This window comes from Meles meles, chromosome 12, assembly GCF_922984935.1.
Source record: "Meles meles chromosome 12, mMelMel3.1 paternal haplotype, whole genome shotgun sequence".
NCBI lineage: Eukaryota > Metazoa > Chordata > Mammalia > Carnivora > Mustelidae > Meles > Meles meles.
The window spans coordinates 13,093,336-13,105,962 of record NC_060077.1 but is presented as its reverse complement, the minus strand read 5'-3'; the positions used below and the strand labels follow the sequence as shown (position 1 = coordinate 13,105,962).

The window sequence follows — 12,627 nt, the reverse complement described above, 5'->3', positions numbered from 1 at the left end:
TCGGGGCGGGGGCCTGGCGGAGGCGTCGTTCCCCTCGGGTACGAGCGGCTCTACCGGGGGTTGTGGGACCCGTGAGGAGGGGGTGAGCTCTGCCTTGAGGAGGAGTGACCTCGTCAGTAGGGCTGGCGAGAACGAGCGACCCCCGCAGATTGAATTGGCTACACCAGGAAGGGGTGACCTCCTCCCTGGGGACGAATGATCCTCTGGAGGGCCGGGGAGAACGAGTAACCGTCTTAGTGGAGATAGAGCCGTCGTGGAGAGTGACCGCTCCCTTGGGAATGAGTTACTACTTGGGGGGCTAAGGTGGGGGGGCTACTGAGCTACTCCTTTAGGTGGTCTAGGAGGTACGAATAACCTGTGGGGGGGGGGGTGGAGAGAGCTTAGGAGAAAGCGCAGCCCCCTGGGCGGTCCCATCTTGTGCCTGGTCTACCTCTGGAGGAAAAACTAAATGTCAGGTGTCCTAGGAGCCCTTGGCTGGAGTCACACACCTTTTACAGTGGCCCTCTGGGAATTGAAGCCAGGCCGCACCCCTACTCCCAATTCAGATGCTTCCTTAGTTACAGGACGAGGGAAGAAGCATCCTGAGCCAGGAGGGGTTTCGGTGGCCAGCCTTTCAACTGAAAAAGTTTTATCACAACTTTAGGGAGAATTGGAAAATGAAGGGAAGTTGGAGGAAACACCCACAGTTCCACTCCTCGAACATAATTTTCCACGTTTGTTCATTCCCTTTCAGGTATGTTTTCAAAGATATATTTTATATCGAGTTTCATTAATGCATTGAACACGTACTAATATTAGCACCTTCAATATGCCAAGCCCAAACAGCCTGCCTTCATGCAGTAAAAATCCTCATGTGTATAAAATTTTAGTTTGTAAATCACAGGCAATGATCATGTTTTTTCCTGATTCATACTACTCATATTTTCTGTGTTATTGGAGACTTGGCATAATGATCATTTTAAACAAATGGAGTGTTTCTTCCAGAGGGTATGCCATGATTTTCCTAGCCGTTCTCACCTGATTGCTTCTAGTTGTGGAGCCTATGCATAATCTTGGATAAAATATTTTAGTTCATTTCCTGGATATGAGGTTCCTAAGCCATACCACCTTGTTTTTCCAGATTAAAAGTGTATAATAAGAGAATTTGAAGGAAATAAATAGCATCTCTCTCTAGAGATGGAATTTTGAGTTAGAAGAATAGAGCTGCGACCTTCCTCAGTCCAAAATGGTCCTAGGAGAAGGTGGTGATTAAGTTTGAGATTTTTATTCATTCACTTGACAGATGTTACTGAGAGCCTGTTGTGTGCTTGGCAGCATTCTTGATGCTAGGGATATGAGGGTGAACAGGCAGATGAAGCCTTTGCCAATGTTGAGCTTGGTGCTGTTGGGAGGGCTTAAATTCTGTGTAGAAAAGGAATATATAGCTGCTTAATTCTTATTGGAAGGGGACTTAAAAATGGTTTCCTTAAGAGCCAAGCTCAGTTCCAGCTCTTGTTAATATTTATCCTACAGTGATGAGATGGTCTCAGCGTTACAGATCTTGAATTTAAATGGTTTGCGTGTTTTGCGGGCACCTGGCTGGCTCAGTTGGTAAGCATGTGACTCTGGATCTTGGATTTGTGAGTTCAAGCCCCAGGCTGGGTGTAGAGATTACTTAAAAATAAAATCTTGGGAGCCTGGGTGGCTCAGTGGGTTAAAGCCTCTGCCTTTGGCTCAGGTCATGATCTCGGGGTCCTGGGATCCAGCCCCGTATCTGGCTCTCTGCTCAGCAGGGAGCCTGCTCCCCCCCCCCCCACTCCCGCCTGCCTCTCTGCCTACTTGTAATCTCTCTCTCTGTCAATAAATAAATAAAATCTTAAAAAAAATAAAATCTTAAAAAAAAATAAATGGTTTGCTTGTGTTTTGGAACAAGGCAGGTAGGAAAAATGTGTAAGTTTTCCTAAATGACTAGTTGGTATTACATCCTTAGGACCAACAAGAGAAGCTGATCTTGAAATGATTAGGAAAAGAAAGTTATTTATTTATATTCTTGCCCTTACTTTATCTGTTTTTAAAGACAGCTTTCTTGAGGTGTAATTGACATATAAAAAACCACATATTTTAGTGTATAATTTTATAAGTTTGACATATATATACACACATACACACACATACCCATGGACTCATCACCAGTCAAGATAGTGAATCTCTCTAGTCAGAGTAATCTTAGTTTGTATAAAGTGAAAGTAAATGCTGATTACAACTGGGACTTTTCACAAACCTGCATTTTTTAAATTTTAATTTTAATTTTTATTATTTTTAAAAAAGATTTTATTTGATAGAGATCTCAGGTAGGGGGAGAGGCAGGCAGAGAGAGAGAGGAGGAAGCAGGCTCCCCGCGGAGCAATGAGCCTGATGTGGGGCTCAATCCCAGGACCCTGAGATCATGACCTGGGCCGAGGGCAGAGGCTTTAACCCACTGAGCCACCCAAATGCCCCCTACATTTTTTTTTTTTTTTAGATTTTTTTATTTATACATTTGACAGACAGAGATCACAAGTAGGCAGAGAGGCAGGCAGAGAGAGAGAGAGAGAGAGAGAGGAAGAAGCAGGCTCCCTGCCAAGCAGAGAGCCCGATGCGGGGCTCGATCCCAGGACCCTGGGATCATGACCTGAGCGAAAGGCAGAGGCTTTAACCCACTGAGCCACCCAGGCGCCCCCCCTACATTTTTTTTTTAAGTTAAACAATTGTTTATACAGATTAAAAGACCGTCTTAGTCAGGAAAATGAAACATGTTCTTTGTAACAAATGCAAACAATACAGAACTGGATAAAACAAAAATTGGGAGTCCCAGACTCTTCCTACAGAGGTAGCTTCCATACTTTTAAAGTCCCATTAAGAAAGAAAAATTGCTGCCAATTCTTTTTTGTTATTTCTGATTTTTGTTATACTTATTGAAAGATTTCCTTTGGGGGCATCTGGGTGGTTCAGGTGGTTAAGCATCTGCTTTCAGCTCAGGTCATGATCTTGGGGTCCTGGGATGGAGGCCCACGCTGAGCTCCCTGCTCATTGGGTAGCCCGCTTCTCCCTCTCCCTCTGCCAGCTTCTCCCTCTCCCTCTGCCATTGCCCATGCTCAGGCTTGTGCATTCTCTCTCTTATGAATAAAGTCTTTATTATTTTTTTTATCCTACAAAGCTGATGTATAGATTTTTTTTATTATGTTTAATTAGCCGACCTATAATACAGCATTAGTTTTTGATGTGGTGTTCAACAATTTATTAGTTGCGTGTAACACCCAGTGCCCATCACATGTGCCCTCTTGAATACCCATCTCCCTGTTACCCCACATACCTACATCTTAATCACATTCAGTTGCATATTTGTCATATGCTTAACTGAGTGTAGTCAGTTACTGAAACCATGGGAATTTAGTTTTTAAAAAATGAGATTTTTAGTAAAGGTGCCGAGACAATTCAATGAGGAAAGAAAAGTCTTCTCAATAAATAGTGTTGGAACAACTGGATATCCACATGCATATGATGAAGTTGGACCCCTTCCTCTCTCTTATCATATATAAAAATTAACTCAAAATGGATCAAACACCCAAGTGTAAGAGCAAAATTGTAAGGCTCAGATGAAAACATAAGTATAGGGGCGCCTGGGTGGCACAGTGTGTTAAGCCGCTGTCTTCAGCTCAGGTCATGATCTTGGGGTCCTGGGATCGAGTCCCGCATCGGGCTCTCTGCTCAGCAGGGAGTCTGCTTCCCTCTCTCTCTCTCTCTGCCTGCCTCTCTATCTACTTGTGATCTCTCTCTGTCAAATAAATAAATAAAATCTTAAAAAAAAATAAGTATATATTTTTGTGACTTTGGATTAGGCAGTGGTTTTTTAAGACATGACACTGAAAGCACAGGTGGGTGACAAAACAAAAAATAGATAAAATTTAAAACTTCTGTGCTTCAGAAGACACCATCAAGAAAATGAAAAGGCGGTCCACAGTTTGTGAAAAATACTTACAACTCATGTATCTGATAAGGGTCTAGGATCTTAAATATCTTGAGTAAGAGTCTTTAACTCTTTATTTTATTTATTTATTTTTAAGTAGGCTCTATACCCAATGTGGGGCTTGAACTCATGTCCCTGCGATTGAGAGTCACATGTTCTATCAATTGAGCCAGCCAGATGCATAAAGAGTTCTTTAACTCTAATAAATAATCAGTCAGATGACAACCAAATTTAAAATGGACAAAAGATTTGAATAGCATTTCTACAAAGATGATACACAAATTGTCAATAAGAACATAAAAAGGTGTTCAGTATCCCTCACTAGGGAGATGTGTATCAAGATCACAATGAGAGGGGCGCCTGGGTGGCTCAGTGGGTTAAAGCCTCTGCCTTCGGCTCAGGTCATGATGCCAGGGTTCTGGGGTTGAGCCCTACATCGGGCTCTCTGCTTAGTACGGAGCCTGCTCTCCCCCCCCCCCCCGCCCTCGTGCCTCTCTGCCTGCTTGTGATCTCTGTCAAATAAATAAATAAAATCTTAAAAAAAAAAATCACAAGGAGATACCACTTCTTCCACTTGCATAGCTATAATTAAAATGAGGGACAGTCAAAAAGATGGCGAGGCTGTGGAAAAACTGGAAGACTTACACTGCTGGGAAAGTAAAATGGTGCAGCCCCTGGCAATTCCTCAGAATGTTAAACAGTCACCATGTGACCTAGCAGTTCCATTCCTGACTACTGTACGCCCAAGAGAATTGAAAAGATATGTCCATGCAAAAACTTGTGCGTGAATGTTGACAACATCATTCATAATAGCCAACATGTGGAGATCACCTAAATACCAGCTGATGAATGGAAAAACAAATGTGGTCTGTCCAGACAATGGAATATTACTCAGCTGTAAGAAGGCAGGAAACACAGATACATGCTGCAATGAACACGAATCTGGAGAACATGATGCTAAGTGAAAGAAGCCAGGTAGAAAAGGCCACATATTACATGATTCTGTTTGTATGAAATGTACAGAATAGAAAAATCCATAGAGACGGTCAATTAGTGGTTGCCTAGGGCTGGGGGAAAGAGACAATGGGGACTGATTACTAATGAGTACGAGGTTTCTGTTTGGTGTGAGGAAATGTTCTGGAAATTACATAATGATGGTAGTTGCAGAATCATTGTGAGTATCCTAAAAGTCACCTATTTGTACATTTCAAAGGGTGGCTTTTATGGTGTGTTAATCGTATCAAATTAAAAAGAAAAAAGAAAAACAGGGAGTAGATAATCAGGGCCTCAGAAAAAATGTATGCAATAACGGGGCCAAACCTCATGTTCTTTCTTCAGAGGGGAGCACCTCAGACCCTTACACAGAGCTGAGCTTTTCTTTCTTTCTTTTTTTTAGATTTATGTATTTATTTGAGAGAGAGAGAGAGAGAGCGCACAAGAGGACATGAGTGGGAGGGGCAGAGGGAGAGGGAAAGAGAATCTCAAGCGGATGTTGCACTGAGCGCAGAGCTGACGTAGAGCTTCATCTCAGCACCCTGAGATCACTTCCAGAGCCGAAACCAGGATGCTTAACCAGCTGTACCACCCATGTGCCCTCACAGAGTTTATTTTTAATTTAGATTAAGTTCTAACATCTGGATCATCTGGTTCCTTCGTTGCATACTAAGCCAGATTATCACAACACTCCTCTAAAAACCGCCCTCCCTCACAGAGCTTGCCCAGGCAGCCAAGGTTGTTATACTATGTGACCTTATCAACTGGGCCATACAGGGAACCTAACCCGAAAGGGCCAATCGGATTCTCCTCTGGTCCTATGGCACTGGGAGAGAAGCAGCCTTTTGTTCTCTGCAAATGACTAGAACTGAGTTGATGTAACCTTCTGGTTGTGGCAGAGTCATGTCTGTGGATTAGCCCAGCAGGGGAGTTTGCAGAAGCAAAAGAGTGAAACAGATAGACAAAGGGACACAGAGGTGAGAGTGACTAAGAAAATGGCCTCTTCGGTTTCTAAGGAGTTTCTGTTTCCTGCTTTTGCTCCCTTGGTTTGCTTTGCCACCATTGGCTGATAATAAATGTTCACTTTTTCCCCTTAAGCTAGTAGGCTTTGAAATTTGGAATTGAAAAGACTTTGGCTATGGTGGTAGGTTCCAAGAGGTGAAGAATGTACTGTCACCGGTAATGTGGGCATTAAATGTTTGTGTGAATGCAGCGAATTAAAGGTGGGAGGCACTGCCAACAGGAAAAGCAGTAATAAATTAATAGCCCGTAAAAATAAATAAGTCCCTGTGAAAAGCAGAGCCAAGAACTCCAAAAAGCTCACCATTTATTTGAGAGGCTTGTAGTGACTGACCTCGGTGTACCTGAGGTTACAGTGGTCGTGAGCCACAAAAGGCTCATTAGATGAAGCTGTATTTTTTGTTCAGGGGTATCTTTAATGGCAAAAAAAGTGTTTAAATGAAGTGTTCAGGGATTAAAATATGTAAGACTCACTTATCTGGCACATAGACATTGTGAAATACATCATTGTATAACATAATGACAGATACATCTAGTCCAAATGTATAATTATATATACCTCCAGAAACAGCATATTCCCTAAATAAAGAACAAGTTGGTAGCAAAAGTGAGGAATAAATTATTTTATAATTTTGCTGTTTCTTTCTCCGGGGAGTCCTTGAGACTGAAGCTATTATGGAATACAGAAGAAAAAAAAAAAAAACAAAAAAAACTTGACTTTTCTCTAATAGGCCATGGGCTGATCACGGCTAATTCTCCATACCAGATCAGTGGATCTCAACCCTATCCCACCCAGTGTCCCTTTAACAGGAAAGGTTTTCTAAAATCTCATTAGGAGCCTGAAAGAAATTAATATGCACTGTAATCTATCCACACTCAAATATGTGTATACATGTGATATTTGTATATATATTTGGTTTGCTTTTTCATAATTAATGATACTGAATTTTTCACGTGCCAGTCTCTACATCTTGGAGAAATGTCTGTTCAGATCCTTTGCCCATTTTTTAGTTGAATGATTTGCCTCTTTAAATTTTATGAGTTCTTTATGTATTCTAGGTACAGTTCTTTAACAGATACATGCTCTGCAGATGTCTTCTCCCATTCAGTGTGGGGGGATTACAGTATTGAAATGGAGAAAATGGGAATTTTCTGTATGATATTCTTGCGGATGGACTGGATCTATTTCTGTCACTGTGTTTTGAAATCCCAGCACATTTGACATTTGGTCTCAGATGTAAAAAACACCTCGGAGACCACAGCCTTTGGAAGACAACGGAGAGTAGGGGATAGGTAAGGGGGAAAAGCTGGGAACTCAAGAGGTGATGAAGCAGTTGTGAGAGCGACCTGTAAGGAGCAAGGTATTCAGGAATGGATCCCGTGTGCCAGACACTGGGATATGATCATTTACTGGTTGTGCCTCCTTAGAGCTGGTAACTTTTCAGCATTGTGTTTCTTTATATGTCAAATGGAGATCGGTGTTACTGTGTCAAGTACGATATTGACTTTATGATAGTAATAACAACAGCCAGGACACTGTTAATGCTTTCTAGGTTCATTTCATTCAGTCTCTCCCGAGCACGAGGTGGGCACCGAGGAGTAAATAGACTTCGAGAACTCATACAAGCCGTAGAGTCAGGATTTGAGTCCACATTTGTCTGATTCCAGAATCTTTGCTTTTAACTATTTCATTATGTAGCCTGTATTCTCTAAATCATCGTGTAATGTTATGTGGGCTTGTTTTTATGGTTCTGTTGCCTGCTGTGTACTAAGAGTAAGGGATAATGATGATTACGGGGATCAACTTCAAATGGGAGAAACCTTGCTTGTAGAGATGATAGTTATTGGAAATCCGTATGTTTTGTCCTGTTCCCTGATATTAGCATACAATGTAATCAAATATCTTTCAAATTTACTTATGAACTATTAGATTCTAAATATTTGTAAGGATTATACAACAGACTCAGGAAAATAAGACCCAAAGATATGGTCTCATTAGTGTCAAGTCTCATAACTTTCTAAGATGGTGTCTTAATGACTGTAGGAGGCAGAATAATGCCCTGCATCCCAGGAAGGGGGCGCCTGGGTGGCTCAGTGGGTTAAGCCGCTGCCTTCGGCTCAGGTCATGATCTCAGGGTCCTGGGATCGAGTCCCGCATCGGGCTCTCTGCTCAGCAGGGAGCCTGCTTCTCTCTCTCTCTCTCTCTCTGCCTGCCTCTCCATCTACTTGGATCTCTCTCTGTCAAATAAATAAATAAAATCTTAAAAAAAAAAATGGACAGGAGGGGCTGAAGCATCAGTCAGAAAAGGCCTGTGACAAGAGCAGCACAGGTCAGAGTGATGAGATTGCTAGCTAGGGGCCATGAGCCAAGGAATGAGGCTGGGAAAGGCCAACAGGTGAATTCCCTGTAGAGCCTCCAAAGGAATGCAGCCCTGCCAAGGCCTTGATTTTATTAGCCCACAAGACCCATTTTGGGTTTCTGACCTCCAGAACTATATAATAATATATCTGTATTGTTTTAAGCCACTAAATTTGTGACAGTTTGTTACAGCACCAATAGGAAAGGAATACAGTTACTAACTTCATAGAAATATTATGAATATAAGAGTTGTAATTCAGATTAAGTTAGAAAGGATTTTATTTACTATTAATGACTTTAGTCACTAATCTCCGGACAGTTTGGTTTGTTTCCTTCTGGGAGAATTTTGGTGTAAGTTTTTCTATGTACACTCAAATACATGGCAAGGGAACAGGGCTTGAGAGAGAAGTGCAGAGCTAACTCAATTAGATAAACGATTATTCCCCAACAAAATGTTTTACTTATTTTATTTATTTATTTATTTATTTATTTATTTATTTTAAAGATTCTATTTATTTGTTTGGCAGAGAGAATGAGAGAGCACAAGCAGGGGAAACAGTGGGGAGAGAGAGGGAGAAGCAGACTCCCTGCCAAGCAGGGAGCCTGATTCGGGACTCAATCCCAGGACCCTGGGATCATGACCTGAGCCAAAGCCAGATGCCCAACCATCTGAGCCACCCAAGTGCTCCCAAAAGAAGTTTTATAAGCATAGGGGAAAAAAATAACCTCTCACCCAAACAAAATGAGAGCTTTAAAAAAATTCAAGACCATTTGTGTGAATTTGGATTTTTTTTCTCTTAAAAAATAAATGGAAAAATAAAGATTTTTAACAGAGTAAAAACGTTTGCCCCACTTAATAGTCTTGTGGTAACTAGGTAGGAATCCTATTCAGTGGTAGAAAAAGATACTGTGGTAGGTGATGTAAAGAGATAGAGGCTGCAAAGCACATATGTTTAACTTGAGAAGTTCACAGTGATTTGAATCCCACTCAGGATGTGTATGGTACAGCTTAAAGCAAGGGAGGTCAATCCTTAGGTGATAACCATCCCCATTTGCCTAGGACTGAGATGGGATTTTCAGTGCTAAAACTGCGGAAGTCCCCTGGCAAACAGGATGAGTTGGTGACCCTTGGAAGGACTAAGTCATTTAGCTTCAGGAAGGCTCATGATAGCATGGACCCTGAGCCAGGGCCCCACCAGCCATGGACACTGCTTACCACTCCTCTGCTCCCCACCACCCCACCCGGGGATCTACCTCAAGCTTCACTCTTAAAAGACTTGTCCTGGTTAAACTTGAATTAGATCTGTTAAAAAACAGAAGGGGTTATTGCAACGCTTATTTGGACGCTTTCCAAGAAATGTAGTCTCTAAACCTGACTTTTCCTGATTTTACATCAAACAACTTCAGGCTTACCTGGAAGTCTAAAGAAAAATGAAACAAAACAGTAGCAAGAACAAAAAGCATCAAGGGTGTACTTTTTTTTTTAAGGTTATATTTATTTATTTGGCAGATAGAGATCACAAGTAAGCAGAGAGGCAGGCAGAGAGAGAGGAAGGGAAGCAGGCTCCCTGCTGAGCGGAGAGCCAGGCTGGATCCCAGGACCCTGGGATCATGACCTGAGCCAAAGGCAGAGGCTTAACCCACTGAGCCACCCAGGCTCCCCAAGGGTGTACTTTTTATGGGACTTGTCTCATAATGAAAACCCATCTCCTTTGTGCTCTAGTGAAGACAGTTTTCTGGAATATACAGATTGTGTGTTAATCTTCCCCAGCCCCCAATGATCATTGTATTTTATTGGCCAAGGAACAGTCTCTATCAGATCTAAATCCAACAGGATGGAACCCAGGTTTCTTTGGCAAAAGAAACACAGAACTTTCTATTCCAAAAACCACCTACATGTGAGTGATACTTAAAGGACTTCAAGTCCTATTTTACAGTTGAGTTAAAGCTCCGTCTCATTAGTTTTTGATAAAACACTCTGGAAATGTTGCCTTTTTTTATTATTATGCCCCCTCCTGTCCTAAGAGATTTGGTAATAATTGGTGGCTAAGCGAGAAACGAAAGCACAGAGGGAAGGACCCGTCAGACTCCAAAAACGTTGACCTGATCATAACATTCTGAATTTCTGTTGTCTGGATGCAGAAAGCAGTAATCTCTAAGTTCATATAAGCAAACCACAAAGCCTTCTCTTGGGATAATCGGAGGTCTTTTCTGTCCTTAAGTGTGGTCTGTGACAACTGTGCACCTGAGTAGTCTGGTAACTCTGAAGTATTAGGTGTGTGTGCTGTGAGCCGTGCTGAGATCTGTGAGGTATGTAGAGCGCGCCATGGGTTAGCTCAACCAAGAGGAAGTGTTTGTGGAGGATGGCATCTTATCTCTACAGTTGCTTCCCCTTTTCTGGTTTTATCATTTCTCTCTTAGTAGGAACTTAAATGGGAAGTGGGGTGATAAGCTGCAGTCAGTTTTTGGAGTCAGCTGCCTCTTTCCTGCCCTGAGAATTATCCAGAAGGTTCATCTCATGCTTCTTGCAATTAGCCTCTTTATTAGGGGTGGGACCCATTGGCCTCAGCCTTCTGTTTGGCTCAAATCTGCCATTTGGCTTTGGTTTTGGTCTCAGCCTCTGGAAACCCAAGTAGTCATCTGATTACTTCAGCGTCATTTCTGGCCTCTCTGAACTCGTACGCCGTCATGAATGTGGGATTGCATGAGTAACCATTGTATCCAGCCAAAGTGTCGATGTCAGCAATATGAATGAAGCTTGTTATTATGATGTTGTTAATACATTAATATTCACTTTTGAATGTAGATGAGCATTCTAGTTGTAACTAAAATGAAAAAAGTCTCCTTAGGTTTTTTATATGTTGAAATTTTGTCAGTGGTTGAAATATACACTTAGATTTATAACTAAAGTGAAATAATGATTGAAATGATTTCATTTTCAAAAATAATAACTAAGAACTCTCAAATAGTTTAATAAAACAATTGCTGGACAGGCTATTAGGAAAGATTTTTAGTGACTAGGTAATAATTTGTATAGGAATAAAGGCCTACAGGTGCCTGGGTGGTCAGTCGGTTGAGCTTGATTTCAGCTCAGGTCATGATCTTAGGGTCCTGGAATCAAGGCCCTAATCAGACTCCATGCTCAGTGGGGAGCCTGCTTGAGATTCCCACCCTCCCCCCTCTGCCCCTCCACTACCTCTCTTTCTCTACTTAAAAAAAAAATAAAGGCCTTGGGGTGCCTGGGTGGCTCAGTGGGTTAAAAGCCTCTGCCCTTGGCTCAGGTCATGATCCCGGGGTCCTGGGATGGAGCCCTGCATCGGGCTCTCTGCTTGGCAGGGAGCCTGCTTCTTCCTCTCTGCCTGCCTCTCTGTCTACTTGTGATCTCTGTCTGTCAAATCAATCAATAAATAAATAATCTAAAAAAATAAAAGCCTAAACATATTAGATATTTAAAATACAAGTGAAGAAAATCTGTAACTTACTCTTGAAAATATTCAGATACTATCCTCAAGCAGTATGCAGAGCTTCAGTTTATGGGATCATCTCCATGAAATTACATCATTATCAGGAACTCAGTTTTCAAGTACAGAAGTTGAGGAGGATATGTCTTTACCATGACGATATGGTATCTAAAGGGAAGGAAAATTTGATCATTTTGTGGCAACATCTCGGTCAACAGTGCCCTATTCTGGCAAAGCAGCCAAAAGTTTCTTAGCTCTAGCTTTGAAACATTAAATGGTGAACATCTAATCAATATCCAGATATTCAGTGGACCAATCACAAGGACAACCCTAAGGAATTAATGTTCCTATATTATACAAATCAATCTTTAAAATTTGATTAGTAAAATACAGTAATAAAATTGAAATTTCCAAACCTTTGGAAAATCTTCAGATTTATTCTTGCACTTTTGGCAGTGATATTGGGCTGTGGTTATTGATTTTAACTCAGCCATCTGGCCAAGTGTGTATTTGGTTGGTGTGTAATGTGTATGGTATGTATGTGTATTCACATAACATAAAATTAACTTTTTTTTCCTATTTATTTATTTTAGAGAGAAAGAGTTTGAGCGTTGGGAGGGAGGGGCAGTGGGAGAGGGAGGGAGAGTTAGCGGACTTCATGCTGAGCATGGAGCTCACAGCCTGAGATCACGACCTGTGCAGAAACCCAAAACTGGATGCTTAACCAACTGCCACCCAGGCGCCTCTAAAATTAACTATTTTAAAATGAACAATTCAGTGGCATTTAATACACACACAATGTTTTGCAA

General features: G+C 41.6%; 1 long non-coding RNA gene across 1 annotated transcript in view; it reads left to right on the top strand.

Annotated features, from left to right (window-relative positions):
- Positions 1-27: 27 nt before the first annotated feature.
- The window catches only part of LOC123954631, a 36,859-nt gene continuing 24,259 nt past the window's right edge, over positions 28-12,627 (top strand). The window contains exons 1-2 of the long non-coding RNA XR_006821105.1: positions 28-38; positions 644-733. This is a non-coding gene — a long non-coding RNA (uncharacterized LOC123954631). The remainder of the gene's footprint in view (positions 39-643; positions 734-12,627) is intronic.